Source organism: Trachypithecus francoisi, unplaced genomic scaffold (assembly GCF_009764315.1).
Source record: "Trachypithecus francoisi isolate TF-2019V2 unplaced genomic scaffold, Tfra_2.0 Lachesis_group6, whole genome shotgun sequence".
Taxonomy (NCBI): Eukaryota; Metazoa; Chordata; class Mammalia; order Primates; family Cercopithecidae; genus Trachypithecus; species Trachypithecus francoisi.
This window is the reverse complement of record NW_022681471.1, coordinates 45161965-45174279: the sequence shown is the minus strand read 5'-3', so window position 1 is coordinate 45174279 and position 12315 is coordinate 45161965. Positions and strand designations below refer to the sequence as shown.

At 40.6% G+C, this 12315-nt stretch overlaps 1 pseudogene; it reads right to left on the bottom strand.

Moving 5' to 3' along the window:
* Positions 1–10050: 10050 nt before the first annotated feature.
* LOC117078022 lies at positions 10051–11249 on the bottom strand (annotated as a pseudogene).
* Between the last annotated feature and the right edge of the window lie 1066 nt (positions 11250–12315).

The following is a 12315-nucleotide window of genomic DNA, read 5'->3' as shown; positions in this document are numbered from 1 at the left end:
TGTCCTGATTTAACAGCTCTGTCACCAGCATTTGATACAGAAGATCTCTAATACTTTTCTTAAAAACTATTTCTTTAGAATCTTTCTTCCTTGGTTTTGTTAATACCACACTTTTACCAATCTGGCCACTCCTTCTCAATGTCTTCCATCTGAACTCTAAATATTGGTGTTATCCATGCTTGGTCTTGAGCCTTCTTCTTCTCTTTCTCAAATTGCTCTTTACGTGGTTTCATTCATTCCCTTGGCTTTAAATACTATCTTTATGCTGACAGTTTTCAGTGAAGACCGTTAAAAAGACTCTAAAATTAGGATTCATAGATCTACCTGACCATTTAAAACCACCACTTGGATATTATTAGACAGTCTAACATAGTACGTGCAAAAACAGAACTCTCGACTCCCTCCCCCCCCAATCTGTTCCTCTCCCATCTTTCCCATTTTAGAAAATGACATTAACATATGTCAGAAACCTGAGAGTCATCATTGATTCCTCCTCCTCTCACTTCCCAAATTCAATCCATCGGCGAATCCTGACCATTCTGTATCTAGTATGAATTTCTAATTCATCCACTTCTCCCATCTCTACTATTACTACCTAGTCCAAGGCACCATTATCACTTGCCCAAATTGTAAATTAAGGTAATCTTTTAAAATGGAAATCAAATTATGTGACTCTCCTTATCAAAATTCTTCAATGCTTTTCCATCACATCTAAAATAATTCAAAACTTTCAGTTTGTTCTGCAAATCTCTACATGATCTAGCCCAGTGGTCTGAATGACTCTTGGTCCATTCTCCTTTCTCCTACTCTTCTCCCCTCAACTGACTATGCTCCACCCATATTGGCCTTCTGTACTCGCACTATGTGTCATGCTCTTTCTAGCCTCAGAACTGTTTCATTTATAGTTCCCTTTGCTTGAAACACTCATCCACTGGGTTCTTCCCTATCTGGCTCCTTTTCTACCTTCAGGACTTGAATCACATGTTACCTCCTTATGGAGGTGTTCCCTGATACCTTATCTGAAATAGTTCATATTCTTTTCTATGAGGTTTTTTTCAATGATATTGTCACAATGTGCAAGTCATGAGGTCAGAGACCTTGCCTTTCTTATTTGCTGCTGTATTCCAGCACCTAGCATAGCTCCTAGCAATATGCCTGTCACTGGGCTCAAAAAATATTCAATAACTGTTTGTTGAAATGATGAATCAACAAATGGAAGTTATCTAAATCCTTTCTTAACGATTGAGAGGGGAGGAAGAAAGTACTATGGAGTGAGTGAAGCTGGATGGGCCCAGCACGGCTGCCAGTCCAAGGCCAGAGACAGACTTTGGGTCTGAAGTTACAGTATGTAAACTAAAAATAAAATCCTAAGCCCCGCAACTGACTGAACGGACTCCCTCTTGGCCAAGAGGATGGCAGATAAACCTTTAAAATGGAGTTCCTTTCCAAAGGACAGGCTAATAATATTTTTTAAAAATAAAAATAAAAACAGAAAACTGAGTGCTGGCCATGACAAAAAAGAAGGTCAGACATGCTTCATTACACTCTCCCCCTTTTGCAGTTTATTCACAACAATTGACCAGCATTAATGTTAAAATAGAGATCATAAGACTGACAAAATGGACTCTTTGAAACAATAAGATAACAAATTATAAACAGAACCTAAGGCCATGCCAGGCAAGGGTTAAGGCACACACCCCTACAGGTCACTCTGACCCAGTATCTTCTGGCTTGCCCTCACAACCTGACTCTAGCATAACATGACATGACGCTTAGCAAACCCTTATCTTAAATTGAACATTCTTTTCTACTGACTCCAAGTAATTTTACAAGCTGTATTTCTTTAACCAATTGCAAATTTTAAAAAATCTCTAAATACAGAAAAATAACTAATGGGTACTAGGCTTAATACCTGGGTAGTGAAATAATCTACACAACAACCCCCCATGACTCAAGTTTACCTATGTAACAAACCCTCACATGCACCCCTGAACTTAAAAGTTTAAAAGAATCTCTGAATCCACCTATAACCTGTAAGCCCCTGCTTCAAGATATCCTACCTTTTCAGGCCTAACCAATGTATACTTTCCATGTATTGTTCTACATGAAAGGCATACATTCCTTTACATGGAAGGAATGTATTCTTTGCCTGTAACTCCTGCTTCCCTAAAATATATGAAACAAAGTTACATTCTGACTGTCTCAGGACCACTTACATAAGGCTTCTTGGGTATGAGTGCCCCTAGCTGTGGTCACTCATATTGGCTCAGAATAAACCTCTTTAAAAAATTTTACAGTTTGGTATTTTTCCATCAACACTAGAAGAAATTTTGTACATACATACTTGAGCCAAGACTTTGAGAAGAATAGAACCACTAGATGGCAAAAGGCAGATTTTAAAAAATTTAGAGCCAAGAGTCAGAGGCAAGATGGAAATCAAATTGGAAAAAGAGTGAGTGGGTTGAGGCAAATGAAAAGGGACCCAGACAACAGGCAGGAACATTATTGGAGAGAAGGAGAAGTTGCTGCCCAACAATAAACAAAATGATTGACTAAAAACTGAGAGTTTAACTGAGGCTAAAGACAGTGCAGTATGCAACCATGGGTGATCTTCTCCAGCAGTCCTCAGGAACAGAAAAGGTAGATTGCACAACTGGCTTTGGGTGGAGGCTTGTAGGGAAGATGCAGGGAAGCTCATGAGCAAGCACTGAAAGAGTAAGAGAGCTGGAAAAATGGGTTCTTATACTCTAAGAATGAAAATTGAAGTTTAGAATTTCAGAAGTAAAGCAGTTTGGGGCGACGATGACTTCCACAGTGTGGCCAAGGCAGTGGGTAAAATGGAGCAGAGCTAAAGATAACTTGAGATGAGGGGCTCCTGAAGCCAAGAGGCCAGGAGGAGGTTAGGACTTCCATATGAAACCCTCAGGCTAATTATAGGATTTGGGTTTAGAGGGGAGCACCAGAATTTTCTGTGGATACGGGATAATAGCCATGATGCCAATAAATGCTAACAGTGAGGACACGTAGAGGGTAAATGGTGTAAGCATCAAAGAAGGAAAGAATGCTGCATGAGGGTAAAAGCATGGCACTAGAAATATGCTGGAACTGTCTCTTGCTCTTAGGCTATGGGAGAAAGAACAATTCCATAAAAGAGGGCTCAGGTGAAATATATTAGTCTGGACTGTCCCCAAAGCAGACTCTGAAATATGAGATTCCGGTCACCATAAGTAGTGTGGAGATGATCACAGGAAATACCCAAAAGGAGTAGGGGACTGAGCCAATGAAGGGCGTGTTATCAATCAAGTTACACTGTGGTTAAGTGGAGCTAATCATGCTGGGGAATTCCAGGAGGTTGTGTAGAACATGCATCTCAGAGTTATCCCACCTAAGGGATCAACTACTCCTGTCAGTCATTGATTCAGAGCTGTCCTAGGGAATTTGTTAATCCCCTGTAACTTCTGGCTTCCTATGTGTGCAGGCAAAGAGGGCTCTGGAGGCCAGAGAAAATCCTCCAGGAAAAGATGCCAGTGTTGGCAGTTGGAAGTCAGCCTACATGGACAGAAATGATGAGGGCCAAAGAGATATGGGTAAAGCACCAATAATATCTGCTATAGGAAGAAATGGACAAGGAACGAGTCAGGATTCACTCAGGGCAAAGTAGAGGGACCATTCTGCAAAGAGAGTGAAAGTGGCTGGGCGTGGTGGCTCACACCTGTAATCCCAGCACTTTGGGAGGCTGAGGCGGGCAGACCACTTGAGCTCAAGAGTTGGAGACCAGCTGGCCAAAATGGCAAAACCCTGTCTCTACAAATAATACAAAAATTAGCCAGGTGTGCTGGTGCACACCTATAATCCCAGTTACTTGAGGGGCTGAGGCAGGAAGATTGCTCGAACCCGGGAGGTCGAGGCTACAATGAGCCGAGATTGTGCCACTGCACTCCAGTCTGGGTGACAAAGTGAGACCCTGTCTCAAAAAGAGAGAGAGAGAGAGACAGAGAGAGAGAGAGAGAGAAAGAGAGAGAGAGAGACCTCATTTACTTCAGAATGGACATTTAAAAATTATTTTATTAATTATTTACTTCAGTGTGCAAATTCCTTAACACTTGACAATGCTCAAGCCATATTCAAATTTCCCCAATTATCCCAGAAATGTTCTTTACAACTGGTTTGTCCACATCAGGATTCAGTTCAAATCGTGCAGTCATCTTGTTATATCCCTTCAGTCTCTTGAACTAGAGAACATTCTTTTTCTATTCACATTAAATTGACTCATTGAGGAAATCAGGGCCAGTGGTTCTAAAAAAATGTTCCACCTTTTGTATTGTCTAAGTGCTTTTTGTGGTGTTATTTGGCTTGTTTCTCAATCTCCTGTATTTCCCAGAAACTGCACATTAGAACAAAAGGCTTGATACATTCAAATTAAATATCTTTGGCTAGAATACATCCACATGGCATTGCATCACATACAGCAGAATGTCAGAAGACATGTAGTGTCTGGTTGCCCCACTGTTGGTAATGCTGTGGTTCACCCCTAGATCAGCATAATGGCAGCCAGATCCATTGTATAGTTGCTTTCCTCTTGATGACCAGAAAATAGTCTTTGTGCTGTTACCTTGGCACCATACAAATGTCCAGGTCCCCATCAGCTATTCACCTAATAGTTTTAATCCCACTTGATGATTCTGGTCTGAATCAATGAATTTATGACAGGCTTAAAAACGATTTTTAAATTCTATCACCCTGTCTCTATTCCAAGCCATGTTGTTCCGGAAAGTAGAATTTACCTTGTTCAACCAGGGCAGCCCAGTGGAGTGGGTATAGCATCGACATTAGAGCAGAGGGTCTGGATTCAAATCCTGGTCCCACCTTTGCTAGTTATGTGACTGTCACTTAACCTATTCCATGCCTCAATTTTCTTATCTATAAAATGTTGTGTTATGATCATTAATTAAGTAATACTAGTAAAGCAATCAGAATAAAGCAGGCTGCCTGGTAAGCACTATGTAAGTGTTAAATAAACAAAAAGTAAAACTATGGCTATTTGATTATATTGAAATATAGTCCCTACCGGAAAGGCAGAATAAACGCTTAATTCTTTCCCTTTAATTACCAATTCTCAAAGTAAGGATTTGGTTTTATAGCTGCCACAAGGGGTGACAAATAAGCAGAAAGAACATTAAAGAACTCAGGGAAAGATTTGGGAGGGAGGAGAGTTGGGAGAAGAGCCCAGAATGAGGACACACAGAGCAGCATGAGGCTGGAGAAGGAGAGCACTGGAATAGCTTTCCTTGTCTTTTTATCCATTTTACAGAGCCTCAGTCAAAATCACACAGGGCCAGAGAACTAAATAAAATAGGAAGTAGCTCCTATTAAAGGATAGGTGTTTGCCATTCAAACAAATTTGCAAAAAAAAAAAAAAAAAAAAAAAAATTTTATTTGTCATTAGAATATGATTGCATTATCATAATATATATTAAGTATAATATAAAATCATAAGAGAAGTTTTAAAATTACAAAACAAAACTTTGAATAAAATAACAAAATCATTCTAGCGCTATCATTTGATTTGTTAATAAAATAATCAGCCTACGTTCGGTGTTCCACACAACATGTCCCTAGCAGTGCCAGCTTCATGAGCATGAGGCCCTGTGCATTTGGGGACTCCATGCTCAGAAGGGCCCAATGGTTTAACACCCTGCTATTTTGAAATTCTGAATAATTTTTAAACAAATAGAATAATTATATGTTATTAATAACACATATAATATGTTTATTTACAATAATTTACACTTATACATCATAATAATAACACAGTTTGCAATTATTCTGCAAATTATGTAGCTAGGGCATTCTGGGCCCCTACCCTTGATCCCAGGTCAAGCCCACCCCTGCACCCTGCACTGCAGTAGTAGGTGGATAACCCTTTGCATGTCCAAGCTTTCACCTTTTTTCTTTCTCTTTCTTTCTTTTCTTTCTTTCCTTTCTTTCTTTCTCTCTTTCTTTCTTTCTTCTTTCTTTCTTTTTCTTTCTTTTTTTCCTTTGTGTGTATGTGTGTGTGTGTGTTTTGCTCTTTTTGCCCAGACTGGAGTGCAGTGGTGTGATCTCGGCTCACTGCAACCCCCTTCTCCCTGTTCAAGCAATTCTCCTGCCTTAGCCTCCCAAGTAGCTGGGATTACAGGTATGTGCCACCATGCCTGGCTAATTTTTGTATTTTTAGTAGAGACGGGGTTTCACCACGTTGGCCAGGCTGGTCTCAAACTCCTGACCTCAGGTGATCCACCCGCCTTGGCCTCCCAAAATGCTGGGATTACAGGCGTGAGCCACTACGCCTGGCAGCTTTCATCTTTAACTCTCCTTTGGGTGCCCTAAGCCTTGCTCTTCTTACTGACAGCTTTCTGATTTGGTTGCCTGTGTGGCTAATTACAGTCTCTGCACCCTCCTAGGGTTCCTTTTCCTTTTCAGAACCGCTGGTGAAAGGCACTGCTCTGTGGGCGATGCTTCCTCCCCACCCCCAAGAACACACTTTCACCAAAGCTGCGAGGATTGTCTGTCTTGTCCTTTTCCCCCTCCATCTGAGCATTCTCTGTATTGCTTGTTGCTTGTTACTAAAATAAGACACACGGCCAAGAAAAGAAAAGAAACCACCCAGGCTCTACCAGGCAAGCATTTTATCAACGTGTGGACAAGCTTAGCTCTGAGGCTCTTGGACAGTTAAATAAAGGTGAGGTCTGGGTTGGAAAAGAAGGGAAGCAAAAGGAGGAAACTCTGAAAAGGATAAGATGACTCAGTCTCTCTCCCTCTTCCCGTAGGAGGGTACCTCCGTCTCTATGCCAAACAGATGTGGGCTAATTCTTCTTTTTTTTTTTTTTTATTATACTTTAAGTTCTAGGGTACATGTGCATAACGTGCAGGTTTGTTACATATGTATACTTGTGCCATGTTGGTGTGCTGCACCCATCAACTCGTCAGCACCATCAATTCGTCATTTATATCAGGTATAACTCCCAATGCAATCCCTCCCCCCCTCCCCCCTCCCCATGATAGGCCCCGATGTGTGATGTTCAGATGTGAGCTAATTCTTAACGAGTCCCAGGGAAGGCCATATCGTGGAGTTTTTAATTATAAAAGATTTAAGATATTTTGCCCATTTACAGTTTATTTTCTGTTGCCAAACACCTTTCCACAAATGATCAATATCACTTTTAAACACACTAAACTCTAATGTTTATTCTTTCCCCATCCATCATCCCTACACCATATTTAATATATGCTTGTTCCTGCATCGACTCTGCCGTGCCTGTATACATCAGCATTCCATATTTGGATGAGCCTTTATGTCTAGATCGTGCATTTGCCCTTTCCCCTTTGATCCACTCTCTTTCCTTACCTTGAAAAAAATGAAATTTTTATTAGGGGTAGCATAATTTCCAGCAGTGTATTTTGTCTGTTCCCTTACTTTTTTAAGTAAATGATGATTGCATAATGACAGAAAAAGCAATAGTAGTAGTAGTAGTAGTAGTAGTAGTAGTAGTAGTAGTATTGATGTCTCCTATGTGCAAGTCACTGTCCATGCACTGCTTATCCTGATGACAACACTGTGATTTGAGTTTTATTGTCCCCATTTTACAGATAAGAAAACTGAGACTCAGAAGTCAAAGGAGCTTGGCCAAATAAGTTACCTTTTAAGTGACAGGACTGAGATGTTAATGCCACTCTGTTGACACCAATGCTTGGTCAACTCAATTACCCCAGTATCCTCTCTGTATATAAAGAAGAGCCTATAACATCCTCTTTTGTCTTCACAAGATCCCGTTAGCTCTGTAGCCACAGTACTCCACTCTTTATATTCAGACCCAAAGTGCTGGGGCGCCCCGGCCCCTAGACCCTGTGCATACCCTTCTTTCTATGATGTCATGCATTAACTTTCACAAGCTGCTTGTTATGTAATGCATTCCACATGACATCTCTGCTTTGCCCTCGATCTTACATTCCCTGAAGCCTCTTAAAGATCATTTTAATGTCCTCATCCCCTCATCCATCCATTTCAATTTTATAAGCTTAGCTCTCCTTTGATATTTCTTGTATATCGCTTTCTCAGCCTCCCTTTTAGGTCCTTACCCTTCTTTTCCCCACTACCTTTTCTTTGTCACGTCCTATTCACAGGTCACTCTTTCCCAGTACTATATATCTTGATTTAAGTGACATGGGCTTCTCCTATTCATTTTTAGTTGGCTGAAGGAACTTGAAGTCTGCCCCAGTTGTCCTCTTTGGTATCCTACTTTGAAACACAAAAGCATTAAATTGTAAATCAATTCTGCATTGATCAAGGCTGGCCACCGTCCCCACTGCCTGGCTGTGACCTCTGAATGCTAAAACTATGAGTTTTCTTCGGTATTTGCTCTATTGTTGTACAAGGCCAAGAAAAGGTTCCCATCAACGAAGCTATACACCCTGTTGGCAGGAATCAGGCAGAAAAGCTGGCAGCCAAACCTTGCTCAGTTCTGCTTTTCTTTTCTAATGAACTTTAACCCCTCTAATTTGCTTCCTTTTTAAATTTCCCCCCTCCTATTGCATCTTATCCTCCTCCCAGGTGCAGTCATAGAATTCTTATCTTTCACATTTACATTTTTTTCTCTCCTTTCCTCTTATTCTGCTCACTTGTCCATTTGGTTTGACTCTCGTCTCAATTTTTACTTGGATTATTCTTTTAGTAGCTTTAAAACAAATCAACAAGCACTTATTGAGTGCCTACTATGTTCCAACTACTGAACCAAGTGCTAGTCCTTGCCCTCAAGGAGTTCAGTATTTCCATGTGCTTTAAACACTTGTGTTACTCCAGGGAGGGAAAAAGAGGGTGATTAAACCAGCCTGTTAGTTGGTTATCAACATATACATGAAGTTCAAGAAAATGTACAAAATGACCTTTACTCTCAGTCTACATCACTTATTCTAACCAATAGAAGTCAATAGGACATGTAGTTATCTTGTTTGTTGGAATTTTTTTTTTGCTTTGTAATTAGTATATTAAGGAGACAATACATTTCAATAACTGCTTAAATTCTGATACCCAGATTTAAGCATGTAAACATATGATGAGACTTTTAAACATACATTAAAGCTATTCATCATAATTGCTATGCTACCACATTAATTACTTTGGAGCGTAAATCAAATGGTTAAAGTAATCCTGTAACATACCTAAATAATACCTTCCTATATTACCCATGCAAATTATTTCTCCACGTAAAGGTCTTTTCATTTTAATTTCTACGTTACCCAGCTCTGAAGTCACTACTCAGGCTTATCATGGTCCACAGACAAGGAGGGGAGCAAATAACCAGGACTGGTCAAGATATATATGGAGATATACACACACACACACACGCACACACACACACACACACACATATATATATGGATGGCACAGCAGAAGGAAACACATTCTGGAAGTGCAAACCTTCAAGAAGCAGCATCATTATGATAAACTCCTCCTACAGAAAGGTATCATTTTTATCACAGATCCCACAGGACAAATTATTTATTATGCCTTCTTCAAGTAACAGTTGAGGCAATAGGATAAATGCAGAGGCACTACAATGAATCCCACTTAACACAAAGAACTATACAGACCAAGACTTCTCTACAATTTTTTTTTCCTCATTGCCAGTTAAATACAGAGTTTTACTTTCATAGCTTAACAATGACGAGTCATACACTGAAGCCAATACATATACCTAGCATTTCAGTCTAAGCTTGTCCCCGTACATAGCTGAAGTCAATTACAAGGTTTGGTCTAGAAATGCTAGGGGAACTTCTTTGTAAAGTAGTTTTTACAGGTATTAAACTTCATCTTGCACACCGAAGTCATCATACATAAAGGGTAAGTCAGAGCTTTTATATTTGAATTTATTCTTCATTTAACTTTTTAAAGCACTACTATAGTTGAATATTAAACAAAACAAGAGCAAGTAGTGAGCATATTATGTTATAGTCCTTCACTCATTTACTACTGCACATAAATGCCACCAGTGAGTGCTATTCACTGGCCCATTAAGAGGCCTGACACTGAACACTACCTCTGGGATGATGTTCATCATCCTCATATGCTTCTCCATTGTAATGGCGCCATCTTTCCTGATTTGGATCAAAGTCCACCAGTTCTACTCGATCCATCTCATCAGTCTCTTCCACTTCCTTCCTCTCAGTAGGAGTTTTTTCCAGCAAAGACAGTTTATCAGGAGAGAGAAAGTCATTCTCAGGAAAGTTTACCTTGAATTCAATGATTAGGCGTCCCTTTTCATATGGTCTATGATAATTGGCATGCCTTCATTTGTAAACTTGGTATCTCCATGCTTGACAATCTAACCTGGATGAGAGGTGATGACTATGGTTCAGTTGTCAAGAGTAGATATTGGCTTCTGGAAGCCACACAATGCTTCAACCAGCTGTATGCTGTACTCTTTCATACACATGAAAGGGTCTTCTCTTCATCTAGTAAAAACAGCATGATCCTTCTGATCTAACACAATGATAATATCTTCTCGCTCCAGTCCTGGTTCTTGGGTTCCTTCACCATGGAATGTCATCTTCTGGCCATATTTCATCCCTTTGTCAATAAGAACTTCTAGAATCTTCTTCTCTTGTACTATCTTTCTTCCCTTGCAGCTTTTACATCTATCTTTAGGACTGATCTGCTCCCCATGGCCCTGGCACTCCACGCACACAGACTGAATTTGCTGAACGTTTCCAGGTCCTATCTGATGAATTCTTATTTGCATTGCAGTACCTCAGCAATTGGGACAGTACTCTACTGCTCCTTTCTTACCTCCTCTATCTTCTCATTTATCACAAATCACTTTCTTTTGCAGAGCTAGTTTTCTTTTTACACCATTATATAAGTTTTCTAGTGTTACTGAGAGCTGATGTACAACATTTTTACCTCTCCTTTCTCTCTGCATCCTTCTCCTCCTCCAAAAACACATATCAAAGATGTCCATGGGGGAGCCAAAACCGCCACCTGCTCCATCCTCTTTAATTGTCTGTTCTCCCCCTTTGTCATATAATTCCCTTTTCTTTGCATCAGAGAGAACTTCATATGCTTGAGAAATCTGTTTAAACTTCTCTCCTTCATTTGGATTCTTATCAGGATGGTACTTCAAGGCCAGTTTCCTATAAGCCTTTTTCAATTCTTCCTTAGTAGCATTGGGTTTGATCCCCAAAACATCACAGTAAGTGGTTTCTTCCACCATCTTCTGCCGGCGAGTGGGCTGAGGCTGGTGTGTGAGGGAGTGGTAAGGAGCTCGGAGCTGTGTGCAGCTCGGCAGCTACCATAACTCTGCCTCTCACCGAGCATTCTGGAAAGTTCCCAGATATATATGGTGTGTGTGTGTGTGTGTATATATATAATATATATATATTTTTTTTTTTTTTGACAGAGTCTTCCTCTGTCACCCAGGCTGGAGTGCAGTGGAACAATCACAGTTCACTGCAGCCTCAACCTCGCGGGCTCAAGAGATCCTGCCACCTCAGCCCCACCAGTAGCTGGGATTACAGGCGCAGGCCACCACGCCTGGCTACTTTTTAATGTTTTTTTGAGATGAGGTCTCCCTATATTGCCCAGGCTGGTCTCAAACTTCTGAGCTCAAGTGATCCACCAGCTCGGCCTCCAAAGTGTTGGGATTACAGGCATGAGCCACTGTGCAAGGGCGGACATGTAGATTTTTGAGTGATCCCCCATTATGCCACTCATTCTTAGTTACTCAGGGGGCATAAGACCATTGGTAGCAATCCTTCCCTCTTGCAGACAGTGGAGAAACCTCCCCTGACTACTACTTCTCCTCCCTGATGGCCTTTGGGGAACTCCTTTCCTGATGTGAGTCTCCAGTTTGGGTAATCAGTCATTGTCACTCATTTGGTTCCATCCAGTTCCAATGAATTGGAGTGTACATGGGGGTAGCTCCTCCAGTTCTGGGGGAGTGGGGTCAGGAAAAGAGGTCCTAACTAAAGACTAGCCTCAGAGTGGGATACCTGTGAGACAGCTAATAGTATTCCACACTACCAATATTGACATTCTCTTAGCATTCCTTCATTGGATTATTATGCCAATAGAGTCTCTGTCCCTTTGCCTACCTTGATTTATAGTAACAAACCCCCTTCTTATTGTGATAGTTTGAATTTTTGCCAGGTCCTGGTTGAGGAAATTCTGAGAAAAGAGATATATTTTTCTCTTTAAATTAGTGGAAGTGTGATGTGCTCTGCATGGTGATGGTTGGGACACTCCTTGTTTCTCAGGGTTCTTTTTGTCCTAATACTTTG